Source organism: Felis catus, chromosome B2 (assembly GCF_018350175.1).
Source record: "Felis catus isolate Fca126 chromosome B2, F.catus_Fca126_mat1.0, whole genome shotgun sequence".
In the NCBI taxonomy this organism is placed as follows: Eukaryota; Metazoa; Chordata; class Mammalia; order Carnivora; family Felidae; genus Felis; species Felis catus.
The window spans coordinates 72,319,923-72,340,975 of record NC_058372.1 but is presented as its reverse complement, the minus strand read 5'-3'; the positions used below and the strand labels follow the sequence as shown (position 1 = coordinate 72,340,975).

The window sequence follows — 21,053 nt, the reverse complement described above, 5'->3', positions numbered from 1 at the left end:
GTGTTTCCTTCCCTTCATTCTCTAACTTGGTGGCATTCCCTCTGCAAAGCCTGACCTAACTTCTCAATTAAGGGGCTCTCACTGCAGCCCATTTAACTACTTCTAAAGCACTTAGTGTGATTCCTTGGGAGAGAAGGATCAAGTACATCCCCACATCTACCATGAAAACAGGGTAGAAATGAAAGGAAGGAAGGAAGGAAGGAAGGAAGGAAGGAAGGAAGGAAGGAAGGAAGGAAGGAAGGAAGGAAGAGAGAGAAAAAGAAAAATGAAAAAAATTTAAGAAGAGAAGCCATTAAAAATATAATAGTTTAGGGGAACCTGGGTGGCTCTGTTGGTTGTGTCTGACTTCGGCTCAGGTCATGATCTCACAGCTTGTGACTTCAAGCCCTGTATTGGGCTCTGTGCTGACCATTCAGAGCCTGGAGCCTGCTTCCGATTCTGTGTCTCTCTCTTTCTCTGCCCCTCCCCTGCTCACGCTATGTCTCTAGATAGATAGATAGATAGATAGATAGATAGATAGATAGATAAAACATTGAAAAATAAAGCTTATTAAGTCATTTGAAGGAATGTTATGTAAGGAAAAAACCACCTTATTCTACATAATTTAGACAACAGAAAAGTGATCAATGGCAAAAAGATTCACAGGGGCAGTTTTTGACTCACACTAGAAGAAAGAACTTTATGAAATTATAGTTGTCTGAAATAGGATAAAGTATTCTGCTTTTTGTCTCTGGAAATATCCATATAAAGCCTAGAAAATTACTTTCAAGAGACTGTGTGAGATTTATATAGTAGATAGTAGTTGGACCATATTGACTTTGAAAATACTTTTAAGCCTGGACTATATTCTTTTGTTGAATTTCAACATCCAGGAAGGACAATACATTGATTAAGGCTCTATATTTCTCTCTCTGTCTCTCTCTCTCCCCCACCCTCAGCCATTTAGCCCTTCACAGAGGGTAGTATTTTCAACAAATATTTATTTTATAAATCTGCATTTGTCTTCTGAAAGAACAAAAAACTTTTCATGAAATCCTTATGGTAAGTTATCACGTTACACAGATTGACATCTGAAAACAGTTTTAAAAAGTACAAGGGAATGAGACATACCACAAGCAAATATTTTTATGCCTACTGTACATGAGAGAAAAAGAAATTCAAAATATATGAACCATATTTCTCAGAAAAATGTCTGTGATGCATAAATAAAAGCTATGAGTAGACTCCATACAAATAATTATGATAATTTCTAAATACAGTCATTAAACATTTATATCATGTTTTTAGCTTGTTATATGCGGATATATCTAGATTGTTTTGTGTTGATCAAAAGTTGTGTGACCTTTTTTTTGCCAATATTTGGAATTTGGCAAAACTTAAAGTGAATTTTTCCATTATTTATTAAGCCCATATGAATTTCAAGGATTATTTATGAGAATGGTTTGATTCATTTGGAAGGTTCCTACTGATGGATTTGTTTATAAAAGCATGTTAATGCCTAGAAAATGTACTCAATTAAATTTTTCAGATGAATTTTTCCATCAAAAGGAGCACTAATTCTGAACGTATCCTAAGGACTGGGCTTCTAATCCCCCTTTGGCCTCGTTTCCTTAGCAGATCAGCCATTTCCCGAACACCCACTCCATGCCAGGGACTTCACATGTGTACCAAGGGAGTCCTGGCTGAGTTTGTTCCCTATGAAATTTCTTTTTCGATTGAGAAAAGATTAATTAGGAACTGGACTGGGCTTGATGTAGCCCCATGTGAACTAGACAGCCAATGTCCCACAGATGGTCTTACTTAAGACTAAATAACCTAGATTTTAGGAAAACAAACTGGTGTTCGACTACTGTGGGAACCGGGCACTGTGTTGGTGATGCCATAGGACCAAACTGAGAGTCTTGCCAAAAGAAAATGATGATGAAAATCTGGTCTTTTCTATAGACCTTGAAAGAATGCTTTTCATCCTAAAAGTGCCAGAGTTCAAAACGATGGGCACACTTTATTAAAAAGAGCCTGAAGACATGAAGCTATGCATAACTGCTAATTGCCACAAGCTTCTAAACACAAGAGACTTAGATCTACCCCTTAATTGTAGTGTAGGGAAAAGGTTGTACGTAATTTTATGGATAAATGCAAACAAATGTTGAGTAGCTTTAAAAAAGGACATTTCTTTTTCATGAAAACTGTGTATTAAATTGATGATTCAACTTTCATTGGAAGCCATCTTAATTTTTTTTTTTTTTCTTAGAAGCTAATTCAATCAAATGTTGTGGCACCAAATACTTTTGCCCATCTCTCTACCCCCAATAAATTGTAAACATGTTAGTGGTATTTTATTCACTCATGACACACATGGCAGCCCCCCGTACTCTATTATACTTTGCTTTATATCAGCTGCAAACTATGAGTCAACAACTTGCACAGCTTTAAATAATATGGTTTGTGAAAGGAGGCACTATGCATAGCAGTCACCATTTTACATGCAGAAAGCCTGGTAGATTGACATGAGGATTGAAGATCTTAAAAAATCAAGAGATGATATTTATGATTTTGAATCTTTCAGTTCCAAGAATTGTTGTTGCTGTTGTTTTTAACCCAAAGTTACTAGCTTCCTCATCTCTGTCTTCTTTTTCTCATGTTTTTCTTTTTCCAATCCCAGTTGTTACAAGGTTCTCCTGGAAATGTAACCTTTATAATATGAATGATATTTTAGAACAAGATCAGATTCAGTAACCATGGAATCGGATCCATTCTTTCACTGCTCGTGTAACATAATAGCACCTATCATGTGTCAGAACAAAACAGGAAGGTAAATAAAACACCTCTCCACCTTCAAGTTATACACAACACAATGGGAAAAGATCTTGAAAGTTTACTTAACTATTTTTTAGTCTACAAATTGTTTCAATGGCATGACCATTCAAACATGACCCAGTTTGTCCAGGAGTTGGGTTGGGGGCAGAGAATGAAATCAAGGAAACAGTATATAAGTCAATGCCACTATCGACCTTTGACCATCATGGAATTCTAGGAATAAGGAAGATGCTTGAGCCAAGACTTGAGTGTTTACTTGACTTCTTTCCTTCCCTTGTAAACTTCTCATCTTCTTTGCCCATGACACTCTGGCTTTTCCCACTTTGCTCCTCTTTGCCTTATTTCCATCGTATGGTAAGCTTCTTGAGGGCATAATGATGGATTCTTTTTCCTTTGGGTCCTCACCAAGTTACCCACTACCACACTTGGTACATAAGTGCTTAGTGAACGTTTTTTGAATTCTAAAGTTTGCACTAATGAAAAGGAAACTATAAAATATTATCAAAGGAGCAAAACAAAACTTTCAAAGGATACTTGATGTTAATAGTATCTCTATCAGAGAGCAAGGTGTTTGTACTTAATTTCCTACAATGTCATACATACAACATAAGCCTACTCAGTTGAATTTTCCACTGGTCAGCTAATGCATGTGCAGGGGCACTGAAACAAATGAGGAAGAGAGAAAGAAGCACTTTTAACAGCTTACAAATTACTCCTCAGATAATCTGGAAGATAAAATCCATTTTTATTTCAGCATATGTGGCAGATATTGAAGGTTGCCTAGCACAAGCCATTTCCCTCCTCTTGCTCTAGTGGCCATCCTTACCTCTTCATGATAATCTGAAGAGGCAAGCTATTCAAGTTACCAGCTTCACTTTCCAGTAGAGGAGACATAAGGGGATTCCACAGAGAGGCTTTGGGTGACCATTTTTATTCCCTGATTGAAAGAGCAAGACCCACAAGGACATTTCTCTCACCCAGCATCTTCTTCCTTTTTGTCTTTCTGTGGGTTCTGTCCTCAAGCAGTGACAGTCATCTTGTAACTGAGAAAACATGCCGAGGATGAAAGGCAACACACAGAGCCTGGCAAAGAACAAGGACTGAAGAAGCCTAGGCCTCTCATTGCTGGACTTCTGAAGTAAGATAATGTAAATCTCCATTGTTTCAGTGACATTTATCTGAATGTTCTGTACTGTGTATGAGGTGCTCTGCTAGAAACGTTATATGCATCAGTTCATTCTACAATTAACACAATCCTGTGAGGAGATGTCTGCATTTCCAGAGGAAATTGGGCCTCTTGGGCCTCGGGGAGGCACATTTCCATCCCCATGTCATAATAAATGGCGGGCTCTGGGTTTAAAACCACAACCGTCTCAGAGAGGACAGTTTATACTTTAACTATACATTTACACTTACTAATCGGCTCACTTCTCATTTCTTAATTTGGAAAGGAAATCATGCACAAGCGACTAGTTCAATGCAATGCATCTTTACTTTAAAAAGATGGCATAAGACAACAATATGGCGGAGAGGTCTTGGGAGATGCCTGACAAATCAGGACTTGTCATGATGAAGAGTTTTTGTATTTCACACCCTATAACCTGGTAAAGTACCACAATTCGCCAAGAGACTCAATCTCACCTCAACTCTGGGATTATGAATTTTTAGCATTCAGTAAGAGCAGTTGCATAGGAGGCACTCAAATATCCATGTATGGATGAAAAAGGGGATGAATGCCAACTATAGGGCTAAGTGAGGAAGTACTCACATTAGGTTTCAGACAAATTAATTCTCAGAGTATCCATAGGAGGCTCAAGTAGCAAGAAGTATGTGACATGTTCTTGAAAGAAGGAATAAAGGGAGAGGAGGAGTAAGAGAAGGAACCTAAGAGAAGTCCTTACCATAATTTAACTGCAGCCACATCTGAATATTGTAGCACTGCTCCAGATCCCTCAGATCACTCTCATTGACTTTTAGGGTCACAGCAATTACACAGACAAGAGCACATCTAGTTCTGTGTGTGTGTCAATGGCTTTCCTGATCCTGGCTTCTGAGCTCTCTTAACTCCTGTGTTTGGAGACATGACCCTTGTATCTGGACCTTCTTGAGGCTGTCTGGCTCCATGGGTGCTTCCACAGATACTCTTATTTGGTCATTGACCCACCTGCTTAGGCTTACACTGATTTTCTGATTTTTAGATCTCCATCCTGACTTTAGTGTTCAATACTCCTTTTCCTTTTCTCTTTACATTACTCTCTCCTAAGAGTTGCCTCTGGACCTATGTCCCAATCTATGTCGTTTGTATTCTATCTCATTCCAATTTGCGATATTCTGCATAGTGTGTCTTCCCCAAAATCACATGCTGAAATCCTAACACCCAATGCTGGGCCTTTGGGAAATGATTAGGTCATGTGGATAGAGCCCTTGTGAATGGTATTACTACTCTTATAAAATAGGTCCCCCAGAGTTGTCCAGCTCCTTCTATCATATGAGGATACAAGAAGAAGTCTGCAAACTAGAAGAGGGCCCTCATCCAACCAAGCTGACACTGTGACCTTGGACTTCCAGCTTCCAGAACTGTAAGTAATATGTTATTTATGAGCCACCTAGCCTGTGGTATTTTGTTATAACAGCCCCGAAAGACTAAGTCACCATTCATTCTCATTCAAGGTACTGCCTGAACCTTAGCTAAAGCACACCAATGCAGTGGTTCCCAGAGTGGGACCAGCAGAATAAGCATCACCTGGAAAGTGGTTAGCAATGTGTGCTCTTAGGCCCTACACCAGACCTGCTGAATCACAAGTCTGGGAATGTAGCCCCACAATCTGTGGTTTAACAAATCCTTCAGTGGAGTCTCATGGGTGCTGAAGTTTCAGAACCACTTTGCAAATGATACTAATGGATATTTATTTTGAAAGAAACACATTTGTCTTTATGGTTTAGGTTCAGAAACTATGAAAAGCACTTTTATTCAATCACTGCAAAGAGGAGATAATAGACTGAGTTATAGGGCTCAGTTTGGGCTTGAAAGCAAAGCCTGAGATAAGAAGTAAGATGCAGGTGGTTTAGGAAGCAGACAGAGGTCACTGTCAACAGCAGCAAAATTCATCTTTGCTAGAGCCTCTTAGATGAGTACAGATAGATTTGAAGCTTACTTTCAAATGTGCAGTTGAGGCAGAACCACCCCTGCTAACCCACAGACCTCAGTATTAGTTGGAATCACTCTGCCTGACCTGTGGGCATGATAAGAAACGCTTGACTGTTACATGGCACTGAGTTTTGGGGCAGTTTGTTTTGCAGGAGCAATTGATTGATACAAGTGGTAATTTCTTGTCTCTATTACTATAGCCAATCTTAGACCTACATTGTTGTCTCTGATAATTACCCCTTAACCGAGAAGAGAGAAAATTTTAAGCTTTCTGAAGAGGTATCATGTTGTAGAATCTAGGCAAACAGAGGCAGGAGTAGTAATAATAATAATAAAATAATAATAAGTAATAATAATAAACAAAACACACATAACATTTGTACAATTATGGACATGCTATTTAACCTCTCTGAGCCTTTGTTTCCTCATCTGAAATATGACAATTATTCTACTATATCATGGTGCTCTCTCAGAATTTAATAAGATAATGCAGGCAAAATATTTGGTAGGTTATACAGTTACAAAGATTTATTCGAGGGTTTCCTATGTGCCAGCCATTGTGTTCAAGGCAATCAGGTGGAAACATTCTGTTTTAATCCTCACATTACTTATAAGGAAACTAAGGCTTAGTGGGTTTAAATAACTCATCCATGGATATACATTTAGAAAATGGCAGAGCCCTTGAAGTCTCTCTCTTACTCCAAAACCTATAATCTTAATTTCCACAGTTAGCATCTTCATCCTCTTTCTTTCCTTACATTTCTTGCATTCTGTGCAGTCCTATTCGTATTTATCGTCAGAAGAAAACCATTCTTCTATAGCTGGTAAGTCAAATGCACAAACTAAATGCTTACTCTGAAAGCAGAGGGTCACTTACCACTTTTGAAAAGCATACTTGGTGGCACCCAGGTATACCCTCAAACCAGTGATAAATGTTTATCAAATGTTTACCAAACCTGGTAAAAGTTTATCAGTTAGCTCACCTCCTCATCCCCAACCATTTGTAACAGTTGCAGATTTTCATGGTGTAAATATCACCAGGACTGATTTCAAACTACCAACCCAGGGGTCACTGATCACAGTTTGGGAAGAAATGTGCATAAGGGGCCTTCAGGAATTGCTATGGCATACAACTGCCTCAAACCCACTACATAAAGGGACTACTCACATCTAGGAAGAGTCAAAAGACTAAGTGTAGGCCAACTCAACTTCCCTTCGAATGCCTGAGGCAGTAATCAGTCTGAGGGGTTATAACTTTGCAAATAAAAATTGCCTCAGAGCCAAGAAAATTAATATTACTGTAACGCAGGGCGTAAGTGTTAAAGAGAGTAGAAACAGTGGCGCCCAGTGATGAGCCAAAGAGATGGTATAAGCTATCGCAAGAAGGGATCCAAAGTCAATTTTTTAAAAACTTGTGCTTACTCTATGCATACACACACACACACACACACAAACATATACACACATGCACACACACACACACACACACACACACACACACACACACACAAATCTATATACTAGAATAAAGTGTGGGCCATCAGTTTTCAAGTTCTGCTTCTCTATGACTCAAAATTTGAGTGATTAGACTCTGTGAAGATTGTATGCAAAATAATTATTCAGGAATCTTCAAAATAAATTCTGCACATGTAGCCTTTATCATGGTCCTGTGAAACAATATTATCTTCACTGTAGCAAAACAAACTCTTAAGTGACAAAATTCTAATGATGTCTTCATTCCCCGTTATCCTTAATTAACCCAAGATGGCAAGCCAAATGTCTGCTTTGAATTTCAAGCTGCATTTTTTTGTAGATTCTATATTCCTTTGAATACAAAGGTGCCCTGGTTGAAAATGTTAATCTCCAAAGCAGTATTAGTTACTAAGCTACCAACTCTATTTCCATGGTTTTAAAAACTACCTCAGACAGAGATTTGGAATGAAGATCTCCAAAATCTGGGATCAATCAAGAAATCACTCCTTAAAAATCTTGTTAGCTTCATTAAGTGTTTCCATCTAAAAAATGAGTTTTACTTTAGAACAATTCCAAATCCTCCGAATTAATTTTCCATTTTCCTTTTCACTGTTCCAGCACTTCTTTTCATATATGCCTCTGTTTTTTCCAGCCTGGCAGATGTTTAAAAATTTTAATGAGTAAATTCAAGTTCTTAAGTTAATTCAGAGGGTAGGATTAAACCAATCTATTCTGGCCAACAAATTATCACTTTAAATTAAATCACCAAGAAACCAGAGTCCATATCCCTATAAAAATCAGAAAAATACACCAGAGGCTCTCTAAATATTTCATATTTTTTTGGAATTTTCTGTTGCCAGTCTTCATAATCTATATAAATGCAGGGGGTTTGCCAAGGAATATAATCTCAGATGGTCAGCTGTCCAGATCTTATCAAAGTCCATCTGAAGGAAAGTGATACTTACAGCATATGGTCAGAAGCATACACAGGCACCCATTCCTGTAAATCAAGGATTTCTACCTTGTGTTTTAGAATTCTACATTTGGGTTTCAAGAACAAGGGAACAAGGACAGACTGAAGTGGCAGATTTCAGAGTCTCTTACTCCCACATATATTAAGGGAGTATGGTTTAAAATGTTTTTTTAATGTTTATTTATTTTTGATAGAGAAAGACACACAGAGTGAGAGTGGGGGAGGGGCACAGAGTGAGAGGGAGACAGAATCTGAAGCAGGCTCCAGGCTCTGTGCTGACAGCTCAGAGCCAGACGTGGAGCTCGAATTCACGGACCATGAGATCATCGACATATGACGCTTAACCAACTGAGCCACCCAGGTGCCCCAAGGGAGTTTGGTTTTATATAATGGGATTCTACCAGAGATTTCATTGGAAAACAAAGGAAGGATTCTGATGCTTAAAAAAACATGTAAAGACTAGTGTTGTAATAATGCTACATTTTATATTTAAATCAATCCTGAGCATCAGAAATCTTTGTTATTATACTATACTATATTGATTCCAAGATATTAATGACTTTGATGATTGTTATTAAGGAGAACACCAAGAAACTACACTGTGAAACCTTTAACACAGTTGCTGTGAGTAGTCACTAAGCTCTCTTTCCAGCACGTATCTCAGTGCTCCCCGTATATAGCAACACTTGAAAAACTATTTCAGAGTTAAGGGATAAGCAGAGCTTTACTTCACGATATTGGAGAAAGCATACCTAATCATATATACCTTTTAACTCCTGCCTCCTAGAAACCTGAAAACCAAACGGATGTCTCAGAGATAACCAGTTTATGTAAATAACTTTATGACTTAAGGTTCTGGCTTCTACTTTTACTTTTAATTAAAATTAAGTAATTTCATGTTTTCTTCCTATATTAACTTATATTTTTATCATGCTACTTTTTTTAGTATTTTATCATATGCTATATTATTTAAGATATAAGTGTGATTAATATAACAGAGATCTGAAATAGCTGGTCAGAAATATAGTTCTATCTCATACGAAAGGGCTTTGCTCCACGAGATCCAGGGACCTGGGCTCCCTCTATCTGGCCATGCCCCCAAGCCTAGAGTGTGGTGTTCATCTGTGCAGTCTGTGATGGGATGTCCCCCTGTCCTTATCCCATGCAGCAAGAGGAAGGCAGGGCTGGAAGAGAAGCACCGCTTGTCTCCTTATGACACTACTGGAAGTTGTACATGTCAATTCCACACATGTCACATTGGCCATATCTAGTCACACATACAATCTTTATCACTGTGGGTTCTATTGATACAAAAAAAGAAGCAAAGAATAGATACTGAAAGAAGAAAAGAAACATTCATTTTCTCTTTATTATAGCCTATATCATTGGTTCTCAAACATTAGCAGGCACCAGAAGCATGCCTATTTAAAATACAAATTTCTGGGCAACCAACACTGGCTTTCTCACTAAAACTTCAAGGATAGAGACCTGATAATCTGTATACTTAATAATCATTCCAGATGATTTTGATCATTGGGTATATTTGAGAAATCATAGAGTTATTGCTAAATGCAATAATTGCTAAATGCAGCCCTACTGTAACTCCAACATCATCTTTGACAATAGCTGGCATCATGAGGAAAGAGCACATTAACAAATAACTACACTGCAATATGACAATTGTCATTTTGGAGGCAAGTGCAGATTGCTCAAGATAATGAATAAAGTGGTGGCATCATGGACATCTCAGAAGAAAGAACAAAGAAGCCCATGTCATTTGGGGAAATAATATAGGTCCCCTCCACCCCAATTTCTCCTAATACCATCTTCGTGCTATTATCAAGGCAGGATATAGACTGACATCTCTCCAGAAGGCCTCTTCATCAGCTCCCCATGATTTTGCCTGGTTGTCACCAGAATGAATCTCCCCTGCTTAAGTTCCTAAGCCAGATCATTCAGAGAAACAAGGGCAAACTTCTCATAGACAGGCTAGACTAGGTTTACCAATCCTGTGGGTTACATACAAGCAGACATCATGGCCAGAATAAACAATGCTCCCTCCCAGGGCTCCATTAGCCAATTTCCGATTTGCTCCAATAAGTTCACACTTAATCACATTAGTTGTGTGTTTAAACTCCATGGCATTCTAAAGTATGGGTATTTTCAGTTGAAAATTATTTCTAACTTTACAAAGAAATGATGAGAAATTTGAATAATATTAGAGAAATATATTTAATACCACATCTGAGGGGCTCACACATATTCCAGAAAACAAGATCTATTTATCCTTCTATCTTCAGACTACAAAACAGGCACTTTCAAAACTGTATGTACCAGGAGGTTAACAGTACAGGCTGATATACATAGCCAGTGTGGGGTTAAAGCTATGTCACTACGTTGATGATCTGAAGGGAAAAAAAAGTAGTCCCATTACAGGTCTCCTAGTGGACCTTCACATAAAAAGGAGTCATAAGAGAGCAAAATCTTCTGAAACATAGAACCTTTATAACCAAAGTAAATCAAACTAGTAAAAAGGATTTGCGAGTGGTGCTCAAGTATGTGCATTCAAAATAAGCAGGACCAGACTATCCCTAGTATTAAAAAACAATTACATTGGATTTGAGTCCTTGCTTTATGTACATCTATAACACTTAAGGTGATATTAGATTTATAACTGAAATTAGTTTGGGATACACACTTTTAAAACACACAGTCCTTTCTATGAATTAAGGCTTAATCTCATTTTCTATTGTGGATTTGGCATATAATACAGTCACTAGAGAAAAAATAATTCAAGAATATTTAACCATTACTATTTCTGCATTGAAGTACAATGAGTATTGACTATTGGAAATTAGGAAATAAAAGCATCATATTATTAATATGACAGAATTATTTATCAAAAAAATTCCAAACAATCAACATAAAAATTACTAGACTTGCTAAAAAAAGCCATTAAGTGGATGACTACCAGAAAATAAGCAAAAATAAACAATTTTTTCATATGTAAGCAATTGCTATTTAGAAAATAAAATAATAAAACATTAATTTAAATATAAAGAAAATATAAAATATTAATATAAAATGCTGGGAACAAAAAAATATTAATTTTAAGGAATGCTTAAAAAAGTAAAAGTCTAAAATTTTACTGAAAGATGTGCAAAATATTTGAATAAGTGTTGAACCAAATTATGTTCATTATTTGTAACACTCAATATTGTAAAAAATGTTGATTCTCTACATATTGATTTTCTACGGTTATCCAATATAATTCCAATAAATGTCAAAATGGAATTTTTTGGTATGTATTGAGTTGATTCTAAAGTTTATTAGAAAAATAAATAAACAAAATAAAGAAATGTTGGGGTGTAAATGAGCAGTAGAGTGTTTGTTAGCACTTTCAGATTTTAAAGTATAGCATGAAATAAAAATAAAATAATTACTATGGTTAATAAATGCACAATGAAATAAAAGAGATGTTGAAAATAGAATTATATATAAAAGCACATATCCTAAGGAATCAGGAAGACTCTTTAATAAATGGTGCTAGAGTAAGGGCTTATAATATAGAAAAAAATATAGTGTCTATATTACTTGCCAAAAAACTGTAATGGTTTAAAAAGCTGACTTTAAAAATTAAAACTATGTTTCAAAAAATAAAGAAAATACAGGTAAATAGGTATATGATTAGGAAAGAGAAAAGACTTTAAAAAACAAAATAAAAATAAAAAGATCAGCTGATTCACTTTATAAAAATTTAAAGTTTTATGCTTAAAGAACACAATAAAAACATTAAAAGGAAGCTGACAAGCTAAGGACAAAAGATTCAGAAAATAGATAGCTGGAAGTGGGGAGGCTGATATTCTTGATAAATACAAAGTGCTTAGAAAAACAGAAATACCTTTAAAGAAAAATGGCCAAATGTAATTTTAAAAGAAAAAAAAACCACAAATGACCATTAGGTAAGTAAAAAAATCTTGCCCCATCAATAATCAAAATCCTACACATTTAAACAAGGATGATGTACATGTACATATTTCAGTTTGGCAAAGACAATTGTATACATAACACATATTTATTAAAACCCTTGAAAACTCATTTATAAAACAAAATACAAACTGAAAAGAGGCAAACATATCCAGGCTCATATATACTTAAAAGGGGTTCTGAACACCAAATTTCACTCTCATAATCCTCTGGGACACCAGCTGGGTGTCCTACAATTCAACTCAATTCTGACACTATTTACCTGAAGACAGCTTCAGATTCCACAGGTTAAGGGACTGCCCTCTACTCCCACTTCAGACATCAATCACAAATCCAGGTTATCACCTGTGCTTCTGGCTGACCAGTTGTAGATCAGAGATTCCAAAAGACCCCTCCTTAGATTCAATTAATTTGCTAGAGCAGTTCACAGAAGTCAGAGGAATATTTTACTTACTAGATTACTGGTGTAGTAGAAAAGGATGTAACTCAGGAACAGTTATCTATCTAACAGCTATCAATCTTCTAACAGGAAGAAATGTATGGGACAAGGTATGGGGAAAGAGCAAGGAGCTTCCATGCCCTCGCCAGGTGCACCAATCTCCCCAAATCACCACATATTCACCAACCTGAAAGCTCTCTGAACCCTGTCCTTTTGGGTTTTCAGAGGTTTCATTACATAGGCATAACTGATTAAATCATTAGCCATTAGAAAATGATTCAGCCTCCAGGGCTTCTCTCCTCCCCAGAGGTCAGGGGGGTTGGTTCTGAAAGTTACAATAAATACTCTAGTCAGATGGTTGACTTCACTGTCAATTAGCCCCACCCTCAGATGTGCTCCCAAAGTCATCTCATTAACATAACTGAAGACAACTTTATGACTTTCATCACTTAGAAAAGTCCAAGAGTTTTACAAGCTCTGTTCCAGAAACAAGGACAAAGACCAAATATATATATTTCTTATTATAAATCACAATACGGCAATACTATAGAGGAAAAAATCTGATGTAGAAGCATATTTTTGACATGGGAAAATGGCAAAAAGCTAACTGAGGAGTAAAAACCAGGTTACAAAATAGCATGTCAAAAACAAATCCCTTAAATAGATACACAGCTGAAAAGACCTATAACAAAATGTTAATTGTGGTAGTCTCTGGATGATGAAATTATCAATAGTTTATTTCATTCTTTGTTTTTCAGATATTTTGCATTGAAAATATTTTCCATTTAGAATCAGGCAGAAATACTAACTAATCCAGAGACAGAAATTGTGAGGACACCTGCAATAGCTAATTTTAAGTGTAAACTTGACTGACTGTGAGATGCCCAGATTCAACATTATTTCTGGACGTGAGGGTGTTTCCAGATGAGGCTGGCATTTGAATTAGTGGACTCATTAAAGTAGATTGCCCTCCCTCAATGTGAGGGGACCTCATCCAATCCATTGAGTGTCTGAATAGAATAGAGGGTGGAGAAAAGAGGAATTTTTTTTTTTTTTTTCTGCCTCACTGATTGAGCTGGGACCTTGGATTGGGATGTACACCACTGGCTTCCCTGGTTTTCAGACCTTCAGACTGAGACTAAATCACACCACTAGAATACCAACTTTCCTGGGTCTGCAAGCTTGTAGACCACGGTTTGTGGGACTTCTCAGCCTCCATAATTATTTGAGCCAATTCCTAATAATAAGTCTATACCTATCTATATACAGATATATGTAAGACTATTCATATATATTTACTCTTACATATATATATATATGTAAGAGTGTGTGTATATATATATATATACACATATATATATACATATGTATGTATATACATACATATATGTATACATATGTATATACATATGTATATACTCTTACATATATACACACATATATATATGTATATACTCTTACATATATATACATATATATACATATATATACATATATATGTATATATATGTATATATATATACACACACTGGTTCTGGTTTCCTAGAGAACCTTATTGAATACAACACCAATAAAGTAAACGCTGGAGAAGCATGGATTCCCGTCCTCTTGATTTAACCAAGAAAGTCAGAAAGTTAGTTATTAAACTAAAGCAAGTAATCCAGCTGTTTAGTATCACTCAAATAAATATTTAGATAGGTGTCTCAGTTTTTCACTTGAAAATTATTTGTCTGATATTTTGTGGGCACAAGCTGATCTGCAGGTTCAGAATGTGTCCAAGTACCACTGACCATGTCATTAGATCCATATATGAAACAGAACAATCAGAACAGCTGACATTCCTCGTTATCCTGCTGTGCCTCAAAAGATCACATAAATCATTTCACCAAAATCAAAGTGGTGGCCATTCTCAGCCATCCTCTGCTACCACTGGGTGTGGCCAAGAGAGGTATTGATTCAGTTACCAACTGAGCAACAAATTGGAAAGTGAAACATCCAATCGCTTGAACTGGGAAAGAATGAAAGAATCATGCATGGCTTAGAAGGAACTGGAAAGGTTACACTTCACCAATTCTGGAGTTGTTGATCTGCCTTTGCGCTAAAGCTGCTCATAGTTTCTTCTGTATTAGCTGAAGTTGATGTCAAAGAGTGATAAATTCTATAACTCTTACTTCTGTATGACTCCACCTCCCTTATCTTTGTTCACAAGCACTGCTTTGCACTTGCCTATTGCCACGACCTTGTGATCCACCTTCTCTCACATCTTTAATCTAGAAGTCTTCAAAGTGAGGCCCACACCCCTCCCCTCCCACCCCTGGGGCTAAGAGGTGGATCTCCTAGAGCATTGGAAGAAATATTAGATCTCCTTTTTATACTTATTTTTATCCTTAAAATTTAATTCACATAAAATAAGAAAGAACACATTTCTTCATGTAAAATAGGAAGTTAATATATATTACCTGAAACTGGGTTCGCCTCTTGGTGGGTGTCGAGCCGAAAGACAACAACCAAGCCAAAGAATCAGAAAAGGAAGGATTTTACCTGCAACAAGTAAAGTAGAACACAGGGGATAAATCTCAAAGTAGTGTCTCCTGGAACAAAATAACTGGGGAAGCTTTAAGCTAAGGATGCATACACATTCATGAAGGGGCTTGTGCAATGGGGAATTCAGCATGTGATTGGGGCCAAAGTCATCCTAAGGTGATGGACTCCAGATCTTAGTTGATCAAAGTCACCAGGGCCACAAGCCAACTAGTCAGGTATTTGAGTGCTCCAAGGGGTTGAAATCTTGCAGAGATAGCTCAAGAATGTGCCCTGGGCAAAGTAGTGCCAGTCTGGTAGAGATCACACCGTGATCAGAGACCTAAAATGACTTCTCACGTCAAGAAAACTGTGCCTCATTTTTTCTTTTTTCCAGAGATCCCTAACTCTTTCTATTTATCCTACTAGTACTTTTCTCCTAGAGAAAAGCCGTGAGGATTGGTTAACCTAAAACAGTGCCTGGAAAAAAATAAGTTCTGTATCGACCAGTTAAAATTCCTCATAGGTAAGTCAGTGTTAGCAGACACTGCTGAAAGATGCCAGCTGTTTCCTCTTATATGGCAATTATCCTGAGGGAAGAGGGCATTCTACATGTGTGGGAGTTGACAGTGATGATCCTTTCAACATACTGCCTCAAAAAGCCAGTAAAAGTCAGGTTTTGATGATATTCCGTTTTAATCAGACTGGTCATCCCTGAATAGTGATACAAAGATTTCCACATCAAAAATAAATAAAGTGAAATAAAACAGTAAATTGAAAATAACACTACAAATTCAAACCCAAGCACCGAGAAGAAAACTGCTGCACTGATGCACTGAAGCAGCCACATTCTGAGGTAGAAACATGATGAACTAATCACATCTAATGTGATTATGTAACGTTCCCTCAATAGTAATACTGGTGACTATAAAAATTCTTATCCATACATTTAAAAACTCAAAAATACATTTTGCACTCACTAAGAATTTTTACAGTTTCAGTGGGTATAGAGTTGATTTATTAAAAATTGACAATCCAGGCACCTGGGTGGCTCAGTCAGTCAAGCGTCTGACTTCAGCTCAGGTCATGATCTCACAGCTCTTGAGTTTGAGCCCTGGGTTGGGCTCTGTGCTGACAGGTCAGAGCCTGGATCCTGCTTCTGATTCTGTCTCCTCTCTGCCCCTCCCCCACTCACACTCTGTCTCTCTGTCTCTCAAAAATGAATGTTAGGGGTGCCTGGGTGGCTCGTTGGTTGGGCGTCCGACTTCAGCTCAGGTCATGATCTCACGGTTTGTGAGTTCGAGCCCTGCATCGGGCTCTGTGCTGACAGCTCAGTGCTTGGAGCCTGCTTCAGATTCTGTGTCTCCCTCTCTCTCTGCCCCTCCCCTACTCGCACTCTGTCTCTCTCTCAAAAATAAATAAACATTAAAAATTTGTTTTTAATTGAAAATCCTACAGCTTCCAATTAGTCTGCAAACTCTGCCTGATATCAGGGAAAATATAAACTTCCCAGCCAAATTTTAATACAAAACTTGCAATAATTGGAGGGCAAGATTTAAAAGTGAATAAATATTATGAAAGTTGAATAAAATCATGAAAATTGAATAAATATTGTAGCAACTATGGTAGCAGCGGAATTAAAACATCAAAACAAACTGAACTTAGGCCAGCACTTCAGACAGCTCTATATCAGAGTGTAGACTACAGGGTTATTGTGGTGTTTTTAAGAAATATATTCAATCACATTGTTCTCAATAAAAACATACATAAATTATATACACAGTAGTAATATTTTATCACTATCTTAATTTTATATTAGGAAGCAAAACTATTTTACTGCTAATAATAAAATTTAAAAGAATAAAGAATGGAATCTTACTTCATTTTTCTTTGCTTTATGTAGTTTTATAAGACACATAATCTCAGTACTATAATACTTTAATAATATAATTAATGAACAATAAACATGTAGTGGGTTCATGAGCAATCAAAAAAGCTGGGATAATAAACATTGCTCTAGTTTTTAATTCTCATTGCTGCTAAAGTTATTCTCTTCACACACTCTTGAATCATGCCTTATGCTTCTTTAAAAATCTGTTAATGGTTCCCCATAGCCTAATGAACAAAATGCAAACTCCTTAGCAAAATATATGAGTGACTGGGTCAAACATTTTCAGCCTAATATCTATCTGGCCTTTCCTACTCCCTCAGACATGATTAATTCCCCACATTTCTAAAGCACTTGACCTGTAACTCTAGCATAGCACTCATTTTACTCTGCAGGATTATTAGAAGTTTCAAGGCAATAGTGAATAACACACTGGACAGAGTCAGGAATCCTCCACTTGCACACAGTTCTACTGTCACCTAGCTATGAGATCCTGACTCAGCACTTTATCTATCTGAGCTTAAAGTCCTCATCTTTAAAATGGAGATAATGACAGAGGGTTAGAAATAACTTATGTATATTTTCGAGGTAAGTTGTCTGTCTCCAGCAGTCACTCAATACATACTAGTTGAATCAATACACCAATGAGGAAATGATTCGTTTTGAGAAATAGATTTATACGTAGAATTTGACCCAAAGTGAATTACCTTACATTCCTACTGCTATAGATCTCTAAGGGACACACGGATTCTGATTAATTAACCATACAAATTAATAGAGGTACCATGTATTACATGGGAAAACAGCTTATTTTCTTCTTTTAGCTTTTTTTAAAACTTATTTTCAATAAATGTAAATGTGACACAACACTTCCTTTAATCACCTTTAATTATTGCCAAGACACATTCAAATTTGTTTGCCTTTTAACATCTAAAGCATTTTTTCCTATTTCTGACGATTTTATTTTAGGATTAACAGAAGTTGTTTCTATTTGGTTTTCAAAAATATTCACCACTTTCTCAAGAAAAAAGGGGAGCTTGGGTTTTAAGTGACTAGAAGCCTCAATGTAGTGTAGGACTTCTCTCCAGTGCTATGCAATACGTGACAGGAACCACTATGGGTAAAATTTATCCTAGACCCATCCTGAGAAATTTAGTCAACGAAGCAATTCAAATAAGTATAATTAATTTTTTTAACCATGTAACCACATAGCTTGGTGGATGGTGTAAGGTTCTGGGAATTGATCAGCTCCTTCATGGATGCATATCACAAAAGATCCCAACTGTGGGCCAGGTTAATTTGTAAAGCTTGCAGACTCTGGCAACCAAAGAGAGCAATAAAAAGGAGTTGTTTCTGATATGAGTCACTGTGGCCTTTGTCTACACACACTCATGGAAGAAAGCAATTTTTAACCACACAACTCTTCCCAAATGCACACATATGTGGAAATAAGGAAAAATACCCAGTGAGCATATGTGTGATTTAAAGAGCAAGTAAAACTTCAAACTCTTGGCTGGGCTCATGTAGATGACTAAAAACAATGTTTATGACATGCCAAGAAGACATCTATGTACATATATTTATATGTTAAATAAATGTAGTGTGATCCATATTTTGAGTTAAGTAAAATGTGAACATATGTTTGTAAATATTCCAGAGACATTTCTCTAGGTGAATTGTATGGATGTGTTTTACAGAAAGTGTCACAAAAATTCATGTGTGGGTGGAGTCAATGCAAAAGCAAAAATAATAACTCAGTCCCTATAGATTACTGAATGGTTTTAATGCCTCTGCTTGAGTCCAAGCCAGAAATATACGGAAATTCTCTGGCTAAAAGGATTATTAATAAAATTATTTACTTTGAAATTATTTCTTACATCTACAAATGCTATAAGATTCTGGAGAACCCCCCAGTGAACTTTACTAGCATGTTTCAGATCTGAGAGCAATCACATGTAGTTATCCATCACGCAAAATAAAGACAAATCCTGAAACTCATGAATTCTGGAAACAGAGAAAAAGGATATGGAGAAAGGAGATTATACACTGAGGCTCTAATGTCATTTACAGACTTTACCTTTCAATTCTCATTTAAGTGGATGGATAGAAAAATCCTTCCCATAGAAAGATGCCTTATAAGAACCTTTGTTATTCAGGCAAATGAGACTTTTTAAAAATCACAATTCTAATCTGGGGAAAATATTCTGACAAGTTTCAAATGAACTGAAGCTGTTCAACTTTTGAATTTTCTTTTTTTTCTTTTTTTTTTTTTTGACATTTATTTTTGAGACAGAGAGAGACAAAGCATGAATGGGGGAGGGTCAGAAAGAGGGAGACACAGAATCTGAAACAGGCTCCAGGCTCTGAGCCGTCAGCACAGAGCCCGACGCGGGGCTCGAACTCATGGACCGCGAGATCATGACTTGAGCCGAAGTCGGCTGCCTACCCGACTGAGCCACCCAGGCGCCCCTCAACTTTTGAATTTTCAAATGATTTTGAGCCTGCTGGTATTGGAAACCATCTTTGGAGAAGCCAAGTTCCATTTATAAGAAAAAAATTGAAAAGATATGCAGTGACCTTGCCTCCCATCCACAAAACTGTCCTAAAATTAATAATTAACTTAATAAACAGTTAATGTTTTCTAAACTTTATATGGATTTAAATACCAAGGTAAGTATATCATAAAATTTATTTTGAATTTTTTTTTAATTTTGTTAATGTTTATCTATTTTTGAGAGAGACAGACAGACCCAGTGCACGTGGGGGAGGTCAGAGGTCACACAGGGATGGAGACACAGAATCCAAAGCAGGCTCCAGGCTCTGAGCTGTCCACACAGAGCCCAACACAGGGCTCCAACTCACCAACTGTGAGATAATGACCTGAAAAGTTGGACGCTTAATGGATTAAGCCACCCACGTGCCCCTTATTTTGAAACCTTTTAACTCACTTTCTGGGAACCCAAGGGTTAATTATGTGATAAAGCTATCAAAATAAGTTTGGTATATTGGGGTACAATGGGTAAGGTGAGTAGGGCATTATTTAGCATATGCCATGTTGAAATAATTTATGAAATTGAAAATTTAAAATAGTATTCTTTCCAGAGTTCATTTTTATATCTAAAATATATACTAAGTATATGCTCAAAAGTATACAAAATCTTATAAGCAAGATTCCTTATGCTTTAAAGTTATATTCTAATATATGTACTAATGAAATGATATGCTGTCTGAAAGTTTCATCTAAGGACTCCAGAAACAGTGGTTAAGGTTAGAGTGGTTTATAGAAGAAACAAGATTGGCTATGGGTTAATAAATGTTGAAGTGAGACAATAAGTATATGTGATGTGCTACACTACTCTCTCAATCTAAAATGTAATATAACAATTTTTAAAATATTATGTAGATATTAAATGTAGCACTACTTGTTTAAGAAAAAGAATGGAGGGGCGCCTGGGTGGCGCAGTCGGTTAAGCGTCCGACTTCAGCCAGGTCACGATCTCGCGGTCCGGGAGTTCGAGCCCCGCGTCAGGCTCTGGGCTGATGGCTCAGAGCCTGGAGCCTGTTTCCGATTCTGTGTCTCCCTCTCTCTCTGCCCCTCCCCCGTTCATGCTCTGTCTCTCTCTCTCCCAAAAAAATAAATAAATGTTGAAAAAAAAAATTTAAAAAAAAAAAAAGAAAAAGAATGGAGACAAACTAAATATCCATCAACAGAACAGAGAACTGGTTATAAAAAATATATTACAGGACACCTGGGTGGCTCAGCTAGTTGAGTATCTGGCTCTTGGTTTCTGCTCACAGGTTATGTTCT

At 36.8% G+C, this 21,053-nt stretch overlaps 1 long non-coding RNA gene across 7 annotated transcripts in view; it reads right to left on the bottom strand.

The window, feature by feature from the left end:
• LOC111560488 overlaps positions 1-21,053 on the bottom strand; it is a 515,327-nt gene that overhangs the window by 355,719 nt on the left and 138,555 nt on the right. For all 7 annotated transcript variants that reach the window (XR_006597958.1, XR_006597956.1, XR_006597957.1 and 4 more), the window contains exon 2: positions 15,297-15,378. This is a non-coding gene — a long non-coding RNA (uncharacterized LOC111560488). The remainder of the gene's footprint in view (positions 1-15,296; positions 15,379-21,053) is intronic.